Genomic DNA, 15,181 nt, shown 5'->3' with positions numbered 1-15,181 from the left:
GTTATGGCATTTTTATGAAGTCGGCTTCATCTCTTCCCCAGACGGAAAGCAATTACTCCAAGTTTGAGTTTTATTGGGGCTCAATGCTGAGACGAGTTGGCTCATCTTTCATACAAACCTGATTCATAGCCATAGTTAGCATGTCTGCCCGTCTAACCCCCAACCCTCAAACCTTAACCCTCTAAGCCCGTCTAGGCCGGTCGGTCTATGATGTCTGCTCGCGTCTGCCAATATGTTTGTCTCAACAAAGAGATAAGAAAACCAACAAGTTTATGTCCTTGGATCAATGAGGCATTGGACAGGCGGAGAAATATATATAGATTTAGTCGTAGGAATGCCACTTAGGTGGAGTTTTCTTAGCACAGTCTGGGAAAATTAGGGCAAAGCCAGAGAAAATTTTTATTATGATACAGGTACGTTTAAAAAGTCTTCAGTTGTTAAAGTCAAACGGTGCAGTTAGCTTAAACCAAAAGAATTATTCCTGGCACTTACAATAAAAGTAACAGAATACATTTTGAAATCATGAACAGAAAATACAATAGAGTTATACAAATAATCTGCATTTTGAATTAAAGTTTTATATTTCATATGTACATACCTGTGCTCAAATATATTTGAATTATGTACAACAACTTATTTTACAAAAAATATTGAACTGCTTTATTTAATTCTAAAATATTTAAATTAGTGAAGAAAATATTACATAAGTGTGATTTTTTATTTGCTATTAATATTTAATTTCAATAAATCATAATTTAAAATATTTTAACCAACTATAATGGATAACTTTAATATTTCCATATTGAAAGTTAATAAAAGAATAAATAATAATAAACAACTGATATCTCTGTGCTCTTGCTTTTAATCAAAGAGTGAAGAATTATAAAAAAAACATTTCGGTATTTCCATCCATCTGTCAATCGTAAGATTAGCTCTATCAAATAGTAGGTTCTTCAGTGTAATTAAATAAAAAGAACAAAGCTGGAATCCAGCTTTTGTTGTCTAACAAACAAGTATCTATTGGCACTTGTTGTGCAAAGAAGCCGACGAAAAAGACATCTTCATAACACTTGCCGATAATTCACATTTGACAAACACGAGTTTCTTATAAATACTCGTACGTTTGTGTTGACTGGTTGACTGGCAGCAGAATGTCGTGGCAGCAGAAGAACGCACACATTTTTTCGCTCCGGGCACTCGACTTCAAATCTGTTTATGCTGAACATTTTCCATTAAATTTAAATCTTTTTCTGTTTGCCTTTCGAGTAAAACATGCCGTGGGCCATCTCGAAAGCAGTGTTGACCTATATAGCTTTTTGTTTTACTTTATTCCCGACCCGGCTCAGTTGTTGTTGCTAAGCTCCGTCAAGTTGCCCGATGTGTGTGCACTTTTTGCCCAACATCCTTTGACTGATTTGCTTACATTTTTGATGCCAGGCGCAAAAAGCATCAGAATCAAATCCCGTTATGCATGTCACAGAACAACTGCAGGAATGGCAGGGCAATATTGTCCTCCGACAGCAGCACAGAATACTATGCACACTAGACAATGCCGAATAATACATATGGACTCTCCCTGCTCGGAGCTCATACACCCAAAAAAAACCTTAATATAAAACGATGTTATCAATTTTAACTTGACAGGCAGCATGTCCATTTGATATGCTCGAAATGTAAACAGCAGGCTAGAATTTCGAATGTGTCTTTGGGAATTAGGTGGAATTCGGCTATATGATATTATTTAATATCTATTTTACCAGTATTGCATGGTAAAAATTATTTGCATATAAATACTAGAAATTTACCATTTGATCGAAGTTGTTTTTTTGCGTGTATGTGACAGGATCCGACTCTATTTCATGCCTGACGCCCCGAGGCCCCAACTTTCTGCTGTTGAGATTTAAACCAGTGCCAGTCGGGCGTTCGAATAGTTAAATCCCTTCAGATTCCTGCCCCGAACTCCTTGGCTTGTTGGGTTTTATTCAGACGCGGGCACAAAGCTGATTTTATTTCAATATTTTCATGGATTAATGTCAGCCCTTCGGGTATAACAACCCACAGGGAACTGTTGTCATGGCAGCTGTGTGCCTCTATGCAATTTACCTCAGAAATTATTTGTGTAATTTGCCTTGCACTCGTAATAAATCATCTTCGTTTGACTCATTTACTAAGAATTTCGCTTCTATTGTTCACTAGTTTCTAGCCAAGGGCTTTCTTCGACAAGCACCTTTAGAAAATTAATTGCAAGTGCAATTCGGTTTTGAATGGTATTTCAATAAGAAGTTTATTAGTTTAATTGGATGAAAACCATTTTTGAGCTTTATTTGCCTTAAATCATATATTTTTGCTGTAAACATACAACCATCAATAAACCGATGCCAAAATTTTGGCACAACTTTAAGAATGAATGATTCTCTATAAATAAACACAAGTTAATGTGATGCCTGTTGCTAAGACAATGGATATATTGTCGAACCTTTTAGCCTTAGCCCTACTCAACCTCCAGCTTCATTTTCCAAGCCAGCGTCCCGAAAACACTGGTCTCATTAAGTATGCCTGCCTGACTGCCAACAAGAAGCCAGGAAAACTGGCTGAAAACCTTAAAAGGAACCCACATCCTTGGGCGGGATCCATCTTCCCACCCCTCATGCCTTATGCAGGCTCCTTTTTATCGTTTTAATTTTTTTGTTGGCCCATCATGAATTTATATAAAATGCTCGGGACACCCTCAAAATCCCTCTGCCCTTATCTTTATTTGCCTAGCATCCTCTTCTGATAATGTAATTTGTTGGCTCCTCTGAAAGGAGGCTCTGCACAAATTGATTTGTGAGTAAGTTGATTTTTATTGATTTTAATCAATGAATACGAACTCGAATTGCAAATCCGTTCAAGAAACCTGCGAGAGGTCCTGGTCCCAGCACTTATTATTTGATTATTGTACAATTCAATCTCGGACACTTGGTCACCAATTCACCAATTCAAATTAAAGTTGTGCCGCCCAATATCCAGAGAAAGTAGAAAACCAAATGGAGCGTATCATGCCAGCTCTCCTATTTTTTGGGTGTCTCCAATTTAAGCTGAACTTCTCACCGCAGCGAAAATAACACGCAGTATGGTATGGTATAGTTCCTATTTTGTGGCTACTCTAACTTGATTTGATTTAAGAACTATTTTACTCTGTTTAATTAATTTAATTCTTTCTTATTTTAATTTACTCTTACAATTACAATTTACTTTACTCACTAAGGCCATAAAGTAAATAAATATTTCTTAAAAAATTGGTAAACAATAAAAGCAAGGAAAAGCATTTTAGACAGTTTATAAATTAAAACCACTAAATATGACACTTGTTAGTTAAATTTAGTTAAATTTAAATTCAAAAGTCTTATACATTCCTTTCGTTGTATTTTCAACAGAGCGATGCCTTTATTCCAACACCTGCATAGCTATTTACCAGCCCTTTTCTATGTGTAAGGGCATCAAGTCACCGCCTTGATTCAAGGTAATTTCCGGTGTCCGGAAAAGCAAAATCAACAAAATCACCATAAAAAAGGGCATAACGGCAGAAATGGGAAGTAAATGGGTGGGGAAAGTCTGCTACGCAGCTACAAAAAGGGAAGCCAACTGAAGAAGGCTAAAAATGGGGCCAAAAAACAGCCGAAATTGAAATGCAAAAAGCAACGAAAACAAAACGTTTAGATAACCGCAAAGAGCAACAATGATAGCAACAACAAAAACGTCGGTTGGGCGACAAAAATGGCGCACAAACCGGAAATAGACAAGTGAAATCCCCACTCCATCTCCATCTCCCATTTTCTTTTTTTGAGGGCCATAATGGCGGCTTAAATGCGGCATGTGTGTAGTTTTCCACAAGGAAAGTTCATTGCATATAAAAATAAATATATTTTTATTTTACTTTATTTTATTTGATTTTATGTTGCTGCTCCTTTGCCTTCGCCTCACAATTTATGCAAAAGCCAATGACCAAAAATGTACATTCATGTTTGTATACACAGTCTGTCTGCGAGCAGTAACTTTGATTATTGTGCTGAGCTCGGATTTTTCTGGATGCCCTGTTTCCATTCAGGGTTCATGCATCTGTGGCAAATTTAATGCAAAGTGATATGTGAAGACGTTCTCCATCCAGCTCTCTCCTCGTCCACATTTGCGTAATTTGAATGGCATTTTAATGCAGGAAAAGCAGAGTAGACGGAAAAGGAAAAACAACTCCGTGTGAGCTGAAGCATCGACAGGGATTTGATTTGGAATCAAGCGAAATAAGGTTTTCATACTTTTTTAGCTTAACTTTAAGTTAGATAAAAGGCTATTTATGTATTTTTTAAACTTTTCTGTATTATATTGCAAACATTATAAAATATTTAAGTACATATACCAATCTGAAATTTTGTATTTCCCAACTAGTCGATTCCTTATTCAATTCACTCAAAACTACGCTGTTGGCAGTATCAAAAATGTGTTCAACTGCAGGCAAGTCAATCACTTGTGCAATTGTTGAACAAACAAAGAATTCATCGCCACCCAATTTATTGATTATTGAAAGCAGAATATCGGAGAATGAAAATCGGCAGCAATAAAATATCATAAAAATCCACAATGGTAAAACGTGCCTATCTAAGTTTTGATCCCAACGTGAGGAACATTTGGCCAAAGATTTCTCTGCTCCAGGATCGGAATCTGGTAAATTAAGCATTTCATTAGCGCCACTTGGTCGGTGAATATGTGTATTATATATATCCATGCCGATAAGCACCGCTCTCCCCTCTGCTCACCCAGTGTTGGCCAGCATGTGTGAAATATCAGCAGCCAATTTATGACGCTTGTGTGGCGCTGACTTTGTTTACTAAATACCCTGGTGTACCCCTTTTTCCCCACCCTCTGCTGTGCATCAAATGAAATTAAATTTAATGAGTAAAGCGACGCCACAGCAGCTTTCTCTTGGCCAAAGAGAAAAGGTTCGTTCAGCAATGTGTCTAAATCAAATTAACGCAGAGAGACGGATGGGAGGTAACACGGGGCGGAATGTATAAATTCGCATAAATTCTTGTAATTCTTAAAAGCTCTGACAGCGTGTGCTAGGAAAAAATGTTCACAATTTCCCTAATAAAAGAAAACTAAAAAAAAAGTAAAGAAAAATTGAAATTGTCAACATTCCTGATTGTAATTAACTGAATATATATTTAGATTTTTTGTGAAAAGGTAGGCGACATGGTGAGCTAAAACGCTTAAAAAACTTTTTAAATATTAGCCAATAGATAAAAATACAAATCTTAGACAAAAGTAATCGAGCATAGCTACAATTATTTCCTATATTTCTAGCTCAATTTATTTTATTTTTTTCCCGAACAACCGCACCCATTCAGAAACAAATAAACAAAACGCTTTGACCGTCTATTAACCCCGAAGAAACATTTGTTACCCACGAAACCTATCACTTTGTAAGACAGCGGGGTGGCAAAGCGGTAGCAAAACTATAAATAATATGTACAAAATATGGCGAACAGGGAGTAAATACCAGCCACGCCCAGTTTCTTTTCCCATTCCCCGCTTTAATATCACAGATGAGAGAAACTCAAGCGAGACTCATAAATCAAAGTTAATGGGGAGCGATTAATTTGTGCCTTGCTCTGACAAAGAATAAAAAGTAAACAGTGGCGTACGAAGAAATTCATTTAGGAGGAGTTTGTGATATTAAGGAGAACTTTAGGATATTTTGTATGAGTACAATGAGTATTAGTAATATCAAACGCACATTATATTTATGTGTATTTGTTATATTTACTCAAATAAATGCTTTAAACCTACACCACTGTGTTCACTTTTATACATTTCACTAAGTTCGCGCCCAGAAAAACTATTCTATTTTGGGCTGCAAATAAGTGAAATGATTCTGATGGGCTCAATACAGACATACAAATTCTTGGACAAACATTTTGAATTTAAATTAATTTAGTTCTTAAAACAATACCAACCAAGACAAATTATATTTGAAAATCCAATTAACTTTTGCAGTGCATAAACTTCGCGGATATTAAAGTTTGCGCAAGGTGAAAAACAAACTCGTACATCACGCACGCCTGGTCAGAGATCAGGGGAATACCCTGAGTGACAGGTGGCTCAGGTGTAAAGAGAAGCCACCAGGTGAGGAGAGAGCGTTTGAGAAGAGGTGTCAGTCAGTCATTGCCGAATCCCAAAAGTAGGCAACACTTTTACAACCTGCCATCCCGATGATGATGATGGATGAGGTCTCGCTTACGTGAATATTTTTGGTGGGTGATCTATTTCGGCTCAGCTCACTGTAATTCGTAATGCGAACATGTGTTACCAGGACAATTTCCCAAAGCATTTAGTTAAAGACTCAAATTACTTGACTTCATGGGTTGTCCAAAGCCACGAATTAATTTTGCTAAGCTTTTTGAGGGGAAGGGAACCCAAAAAAAAAAAGAAAGCCTTTATGGTTAGGATAAGTTGTCAGAGCTTGATTGATTTAATTTTTTCTTTAAATAATACTTTCCATTAATCCTCCTAATTAGTTTCCTTTAAATTTATGTAAATTGGAAATACCAGTTGGAAAATATTTTTTGAGAACGTTTAGATTTTATTTGTTTAAGACATCTGTTAGCAAATAATACATTTTAATAAGTTGTTCCTCATTACCTTACCAACAAATCATCAATAACTTCAAACGAATCAGATAATTTACTATATACCCCTGGATTATGGTGTTTATTTAAGGCTACATCAAAAATGGATAAAATTAGTTGTGCGTGCCGAATGTGTTGAGTAAATAGAATGGGAATTCCACGTTCCGCACGTTAGGCAAACAAACTAAAAATACGATAAAACCAAACAACTTATTTTATTTTCGATACATATTGATATGGACATTTGTACATTTATTTTTACAGCATATGGGCACTTCCAAAAAAAAGTCCACCAAGCCAAAAACCTTGAAACTTGAATAAAACATATTTCCACATGATTTTGCCCCGATATTAGTTTCAAATTAGTTGGATACTGAGCTTAACTACAAATTTGGAGTATCAGTTTTTGGCTATATTTTTGTTATTTTTTGGACCTGTCTTCTGTTGTTAATTTATCCTATAGGAATGCTAATATGTGACATTTTTCTGTACTGAATGCTTCATTCACATGCTAAACTATTAAGTTAAAAGCAAAACATCCAGCAATTGAGAGATAGAGGTAAAGAAATCCCGAGCGACATGTCCCGAGCGAATGTGGTTGAAACTGCATAAAAAAAAACGGCAAAGAATTTTTGAGTAAAACCAAAAGCATTTCACAGCGACATGTTTGAACGACATTCTAAAAAAAATCGCATTCAAATATTCCATCAGAATTAGCTAATTTCTGGTGTTGTATGAACATCCCCGAAATCCACTTCTATTTTTGTCCCGAGCGAATACGGTAGTTTTTTACCGATATCTTAGAAACTAAAAGTGGTACAAAATCAAGATTTTTACCAAAAATAGAGCTTGGGAAGAGTGAAAGGAAAAGCCCATAATTAAAATTTAAATCCATTGTTTTACAATTTTTTTTAAACTTTAAAGGTGTGCAAATGTCCCGAGCGACATTTTGGAAGTGCCCATATCTATATTAATATACAAAAATCAATATAATTATTTTTTAAATTATAAATAAGTATTTACCAGGAACCTGTGCAAATCGATTCTTTTACTGCCCACTTGTGCTTTTAACAGGAAAATATTTTTCGAACTTGCATAAATTTTGTAATGAGAATTTTGTCTGGCAACAGGAATTTAATAAGAGCAATGAATATGCAGAAGGGCAATTGTGAAAAATGATCTGAATTGCGTCTATAAAGTTCCTGTTGGACAAGTGGCCAATAAATGCAATCAAATGATGCCAATCGCTTTGGCACTTCTCCTCTCTCTTTCTAAGTATTTGCCACTCTGCACTTCCCCCATATTCCCCTCTCTATCTCCCTTTGTGTTCGCCTCTCTGTCTGTCATTTCTTTTGTTTTACCTTGGCATTATTTGCACTTAAGTGCGACCATAAAAATTCGATGCGATTCGGGGCAGCTCTGGAGAAAGAGACAGCAAGAGGGGCGAGAAAGAGACGAATGGAGAGGAGCGAATGAGATGGGGAGGGCGATCCACTTCTTTGGGGGGTAATTGCAATTTTGTTGTTCGCTCACGTTCGCCTTTTGCTATGGCTTTATTTACACTTGAACTTAAAATTGTGGCACGCGCACAACGGACACACCCACACAGACAGAGACACTCACTTAGGGGCACACCCACACACGCACTCACGCACATACGGCAAACCAGACTGATTTCCATGGGAGTAAGAGAGAGGGAGGCAGAGTTCCTGATAATACGTAGGTAGAGTTCATGATAATATGAGTTCATTAAAACTAGAGTTCTAGATAATTTGTTTTAAATAATTTCAGGCCTCTTCTCAAAAATATTCATTACCGTTGTAAAGCAAAAATCGGTAGAATTTCGTTATTTAAGTAATTGGTAAAAATATGTCAAAAGTGATTATCAATTACTTTTGACCTTCCATAACTCAAATTACCAAATACACTTTTACTTTTTATGGTCAAAGTTATTGATTGCTTAATAAATATATTTCATATTCAGAGGGGTTAAAAATTTTTAAAATGAAATGAATAAAATCGCGGTATAATTACCCCGCGTAAACGCAAAGCTTAATGTTTTTACACGTGGCTAGCTATGTCCAGGTTGTTGCCATTCATTTTCGCGCCAGTCAACCGATTTGTAATCATAGAATCGAATGTTCAAGAGCACAGACATTCATTGCAACGAAAACTGAAGTTCAACTAAGGAATTGTCAAAGACTGAGCGCCCACATCTATTGTAAAAAGGCGGAAACTGAAAATAAAGCATTTTGCAGACCTTTAAGAGGAATCGACCGAACTAGACCACCAGACTCTTTTACACTTTTTTATTGTGCTTTTTTGACGATATATCAACACCGACACGAATGGGGACTAGGCAGCAAATACTTCACAACAACCAATGCGGGAAATGTTTTGGGGTAACCCTTCAGCTGCGTTTACATCAATTATTTTGAGAGTTTTTTAGCCGAGGGGTGGTGGAAAAATCGGGAGGGAAATGGAGCAGGGGGATGTGCTATTGGAGAGCAGTTGGATAGCTGCTGTTTTGCCTTTTCAGCGGTCGCCAGCGCAACGCTTTTCAATTTAACAAATACGAACTCGAGTGCCCGCCAAAAAGTTAAATAGAAAGCCCTTTAGGAACGCGGATATATATAGTTCAATACGCTGATGATAATATACTCTTTAAATATGTATATATTTATTTTTCTTTAATTTATTTTCTATGAAGCTTTTTAAAAAAATCTTGTAAATAAAAATAAAATAATTTGGAATATCCTAATGCTTTATAATAAGAATATATATATTTCTAAAAATTAATGTAATACATTTTTAAAATTCAATTTTCATTTTTCATGAATTAAATAGTTTTAGTGTATTTTTATTACCCATATCTAAAATAACCGTTTCCATCCAAAAATATAGGGCATCTACATAGCTTAACAAAAAGTTAGCTGAGCGAACGAGGCAGGGTAAACAAATGCCTGCCGTGGGGGAGGATGATGGCAATATGGGTGGCGAAAACCTGCGGTTGCGTGGCTTTTCCCCCACGGAGTCAGAGGGAATTCGGTGTATTTTTGCGTTTTTTTTGTTCACGCCACGTTGCCACGTCAAAAGGAGTCGGCCAAGCATATAAATTAAATGATGGTCGACGTTGGGCGATTGAAATTAGGCGGTCGACAGAGCGATGGATGTAAAAGTTGCGCGAATCAAATTTAAACAAGTTTTTTGTCGGAGGGTGGAAACAGGTCATTGCATTCAGTGGCGAATAATATTAGGTACCGCTTCTGAACTGAATTTTCGACCACATAAATAACACTGCAAAAAGGCAAGTTCTGAGAGCAGCTAGAGAACGAAGGACCAAGATATCGCCTGGACCATTTATCATCTGGGGAAATGCAGTTGAAGCCATTAGGAGAAAGTGCACTCGGTACCGGACTTATGGCATCCATGGGCCATGTGTCAATGCTCAATGGAGTCCCACACAAGGGAGCCGTAAGGATCAGGAAACCGGCGGAGAAGAGAAACGGGCAGTATTGACACGAATGAAATATGCCCGAAGAATGCGGTGGAGGAGGGACCACAACGATGATTATGTGGCAAAGGAACAATCCATTTAAGTAATCATAGACTGAATAATGGATGCAGCCTGTCACGGTGGGAGTTTCATTGATGGGAATGTTCAAATGTAGCTATTGGAGGACTATTAGAATTTCTTCGATTGCTAAGTAAAAGGCAATTCTTATTGGCTTTTTTAAGGCTGATATATATTTTTAATATCTTTGCAACTTACTTTAAAAATATATTTTTAACTCAGCATGTATTTATACGTTTAAAGGTAGCAGTACTTATTATAACATTTATCTAGTTATCTCACTTTATTTGTGCTACTTCAAATTGAAGTTTATTAAACCATTTCATAACTACTTCGTGCACTGCTCAAGAGGAGTCTACTTGACCCAAAGAATCAAAGCAAATTAAAGTACTAACAAAATTGAGTTTCTAATGGTTTGTCATTAACAAGTTGTTTTCAAATGAATTGTGTAGAGGTCCCCCGAGAGCCATTGTGATCTTTACCCCCATTAGAAACATTAAGATCTAATTTTGCGTAACTTTATAATATGTTATGAGTGGGAGTAATAATCTGGAAACTATCAAAAATGGAGTGGACTGCCCTATTTTCCTGACCCTCTGGTCAAGTCGATTTTCAAGATTATGAGAGACATAAACTGGTGACCCAAGCACGTGCAGTTGCTGTGTGGAAAGAAAAATTTGAAAATTTCGCATACGCAATGTTGACCTGGGTCACATGCCGTGTGCTGTGGCAATATTGGGCATTCCAGCCGGCCATCCATCAAACAAACGGCGGGAAAATGTCAACAGTATCTAGAGTGCCCCATTTTTAAATTGGAACTGCTACTTCAGCACTTCTAACTTTTCCAAATGTTAAGAAAATTTGAGAATTATGATACTTACCATTTAATAATTTTTAATGAAACATTTTCTTTTTTCCGATTAACAAAGTATTTTCCATTTGTGTTGGCAAGGCGAATTACTTCTTTATAGCTTCTCGGTAAAGTAGGACTATATCGCTAGCTTCTTCTCCCTTTAGTCCTGTTAAAAACAAAAAGAAAACCAAACAATACCCCTGCTAACGGAAATTGCTGAACAATACCAGGAAATGTAACACGCACACACTCAATTACATGCCACACACGAGCAAACACACCCACACACACAGGCACCAACACGGTCGCAGGCCAGACAGGCGGCAACTGTGTTGGTAGCACAATCCACAATCCACATTACGTATACGCAGCGAATGCTCGAGTTGAGTTGAGTTGACTTGCGGCATGTTGACAACACTTTGCAATTGGGTTAATTGTCCATCGACGCGCTTTTCGACGAGCCCTCCTCCTGCCAAGTGGAAAATGTGTGAGCCCAGTGCTTTTTAAATACGGGTCAATGCATTGGGCCAAACTGGGATTGGGGTGGTTTAATGTTTAAGATTTTATAATTTTCTTTCAAAAATGTTTAAGAATTCAAACGATATTTTAAGAACTTGCATTAAATATTAAGTTTTTGATGAATATAAAACTCTTTATTACGCATGAATAAAAGTTATTAAAAGTAAGTAATAAAATTGCAGTTTACTCGCTAAATTATAAATTAAAATCAAAAACTCCTACAAAAAATTGATTTTTTGCGACAAATTTCTTGATGTATTTATTAGGTTGAATAATTTCAATTTCAGTTTGGACTAAAGTGAACCTTATACTCACCTAATTTATGTACTTTAGCAGAAAGGCGTTTAAAAACAATTTAAACTATAACCATTCTATACATCAAAGTCAATGGTAATGTTTGGTTATAAATTTTACTGATTTTTAATTATTTACATGTGTTTGACTTCTTTAAAATGTGCGTATTAAATTGTTGGACAATAATTTGCAATTTTACACCCACACAAACGGTTTTATTTTTCCTATAGTTTTTCGCTTAAAATCAATTTAATTTCAACGCGCCCAATATGGGACCTAAAACCATCAAGTGTTAAGCAAATATCGATGGAAATGTTTATTTGGGAAATAGAATTTTCCCAATAGGAAATATAGCTGTTGTGTGAAAAGTTAAAGCAGCGCCCGCGGACACTTGATTTATTAATCAATTATGTGGCATTAAACATTTACTTAACCTATTTAATGCTGATTACGCTCGGCAATTAAATGTTAATTAACATGTTATACTTGCTGTAGACTTTTTGTTTGCCTTGCCAGCGAAATAATAATAAATTAAAATTCATTTAATAAGGTTGCCAATTTGCATAGTTAATGCATTCGCAATATACCATACCCACTGGCCTAAAATCTGGGTGCAATAATAACGTCATACGCCTCATTTTGTCGCCCAAATACGCCTTATAACGCGACGGAAGTAATTTAAAACGCATTTAAACGGCTGATTTTGCAAAAACATACAATGGGTGGAAGGGAAAGGGTAAATTCAAGAGAGGCATTGCAAGAGCAATGGCATACGCCGCTTGTAATTTGCATCCAGCTCGTGCATGTAATTTAAAATGAATTAATGAACCGAGGAAAATATACAAAGAAACAAGCCGAAGGAAAGCGTTAAGGGAGGAAATCCGAGGTGCTGAGGGAACGTTTATATTTGACACATAAATTACAGGAAGGAAGTTGCACTCGACTTCAGGCAGCGCTGAAAATGTTTATATTATGCGAGTCCTTTTATTAATTTTGATAATATTTATAGAGCTTTTGAACTGGTTTTAATTTTTAATACATTTTATGAACAAGAATTCTAATATTATCATGCACACGCCATTCCACACCCTCACTTTTCGCTACGCCTGCTGTCAAATATAGTCCTTAAATGGTCTTTCAGATACCATTAGCCGGTCCCATAATTGTCGGTTCACTCCTCAGCAGCTGACCAACATTAAAAGTTTTTACTGTCCAACTCTAATGGCTGTAAAAAAAACGACGAGCGTCCTGAAAAAGGGAACATGGGATGAAGGCAAGCCAACATTTATGACGGCATTTTCATGCTCATATGAACAATCCTTGGCAGATCTGGGCAAATTTTTTAGCCTTTCAAATTTTATGGCTTGGCATTAAATTGACGCCAAATGGCGGAGACAGCCAGCGGAAGGGAGGGGAAAATATTAATTTTCCCCGGTTTGAGGGGCGGATCCTTCGGCCCCAACTCCTTCTGCCACATCAATTTAATGTGCTCCAGCTAATTTGCTTTTTATTAAGAGATGCCCAAGCATTCGCCACCAAGCAGACTCAATAGCTGCAGGGAGGCGTTGGGTGAGCAGATGGGCGTGGCCGAGGAGCAGGCGTGCGGGAGATGGCAGATTGCATGTCCTGCGAAGATCCTTGCTCGCCTACCGTAGACAAACAGCGTGCACAGCATTTACAGCTCACGGTTTATTATGCTGTAAATAATGTAAATAAAAAGAAAGGCAAACAGGTAACGGGAAACTACAAGGGGCTACCCTGGAAAATAATCTACCTTCTGGCAAGAAAAATAACTTGGTTTAATGAAAAATCAAAAACGTTAAAAAAATACTGACATCGAAAAAATTTAGTAAACATTTTTGTTAATTGTTTGGGACTATACAAAGGACATCTGTAAAAATCAAAGGAAAATACATTATAGAAAACTTATGGAATTGTTTTTAGTTTTTAACCATACGTTTACAATCAAGAAATGATTAAAATACAATTTTAATATGAAAAAAAGGAGTTTATTAATGTACAGGGTATTAATTTCTACATGAACATTAAAGAAAAAACGACAGAGACAGCAATTCAATCCGAGTCAGTCAACAGCATTCCTCGGCATCCCCCATTTTATCGCCTCTATCCTCCATTTTTTAATGCAGTTTCCGGTGCTGCAGCAGTCGCCGTGTTCTGCAGTTAAAACATTTAAAACGTATATAAATCGGGAATTTATGGAGGAAAAGCCAAAGTGGCTTTAAAAATTAACAGCATTAATAAACTGCGTAAGCTGTTTTAAAAGGAATAATAAATAAAGACAAACAAAATGACCGCAGTGGTTAATTAATAACATTAGCGGGATTAAACAGTAAACTCCGTTGAAAGGATTGCCAATGATTGATTATCCATGCAAATTGAATGAAAGGATAGAGCGAAGAAAAGCGACAGAGCTGTTGATTGCATTCCAGCTCATTTTAAAGTAATTAAAGAACCCATGACTTGTCATATGAAATTCAATTCAGAAACCCTGACTTGGCATATGAAATTAAATTCAGTAAATGAAAAGATGGTTACCCAGCGGGAACATTCCTCTGGAAAATAACATATTTTCAAGAGGTTTCTCCATACAAGCGGAAGGGACAAAACCTCATTCACTCCTTACATTTCTTCCGTCTCTGGTTTCAAAATACACGGGGGTGACACAAAAAGTAAGGGGGAAATGAGGTTTCTATGTGGTTTTCCTAGGGAATTTACATTTTCCCTACACCGTCGCCTGCTGAAAGAAACAGGATTTCCAACACTTTCTGCTAAAAGGAACAGGATTTTCAGCACACAAAGAACCACCTTCTCACTTTCCCGGTGGGTAGTGACCAATAAAATACAAAATAAATTTTTTTCCATAAATTGTCAAACGTTTTCATTTTAAAATATTATAATAAAAAAAATAATACCTATATAAAAAAATAGTATTTTAGTTGTATGAACTGTGTTAAATAAAAATTCGCATACATCGGTCAATTAAAAATATTTCAACAATAATTCTGACTTTATTTGAGCGAACCTAAGATGTAATTATCTTCAGGTATCAAGGCAACACCCTTCCATCCCCTTGGAAACTGGCGCAAACAAAGACGCCGCCGAATAGATTATGGCCAATTATTTATTTGGAAACCAAATGCATGGGAGAGCATTTCAAAGCGTTGACGTCACGGAACCAGAATACAGCGAAAAAAATTGCATTGACACTTTCATAAATCGACGGCTGACTTATTACCGATAATTGGTTTGGATTGTTAT

The 15,181-nt window shown here is 36.5% G+C and overlaps 1 protein-coding gene across 8 annotated transcripts in view; it reads right to left on the bottom strand.

Moving 5' to 3' along the window:
- AstC-R1 (Allatostatin C receptor 1) overlaps nt 1-15,181 on the bottom strand; it is a 204,849-nt gene that overhangs the window by 54,399 nt on the left and 135,269 nt on the right. The window lies entirely within an intron of this gene.

This window comes from Drosophila takahashii, chromosome 3L (assembly GCF_030179915.1).
Source record: "Drosophila takahashii strain IR98-3 E-12201 chromosome 3L, DtakHiC1v2, whole genome shotgun sequence".
Lineage (NCBI taxonomy): Eukaryota > Metazoa > Arthropoda > Insecta > Diptera > Drosophilidae > Drosophila > Drosophila takahashii.
The sequence above is the reverse complement of the archived record's forward strand: the minus strand, read 5'-3'. Positions and strand labels throughout refer to the sequence as shown.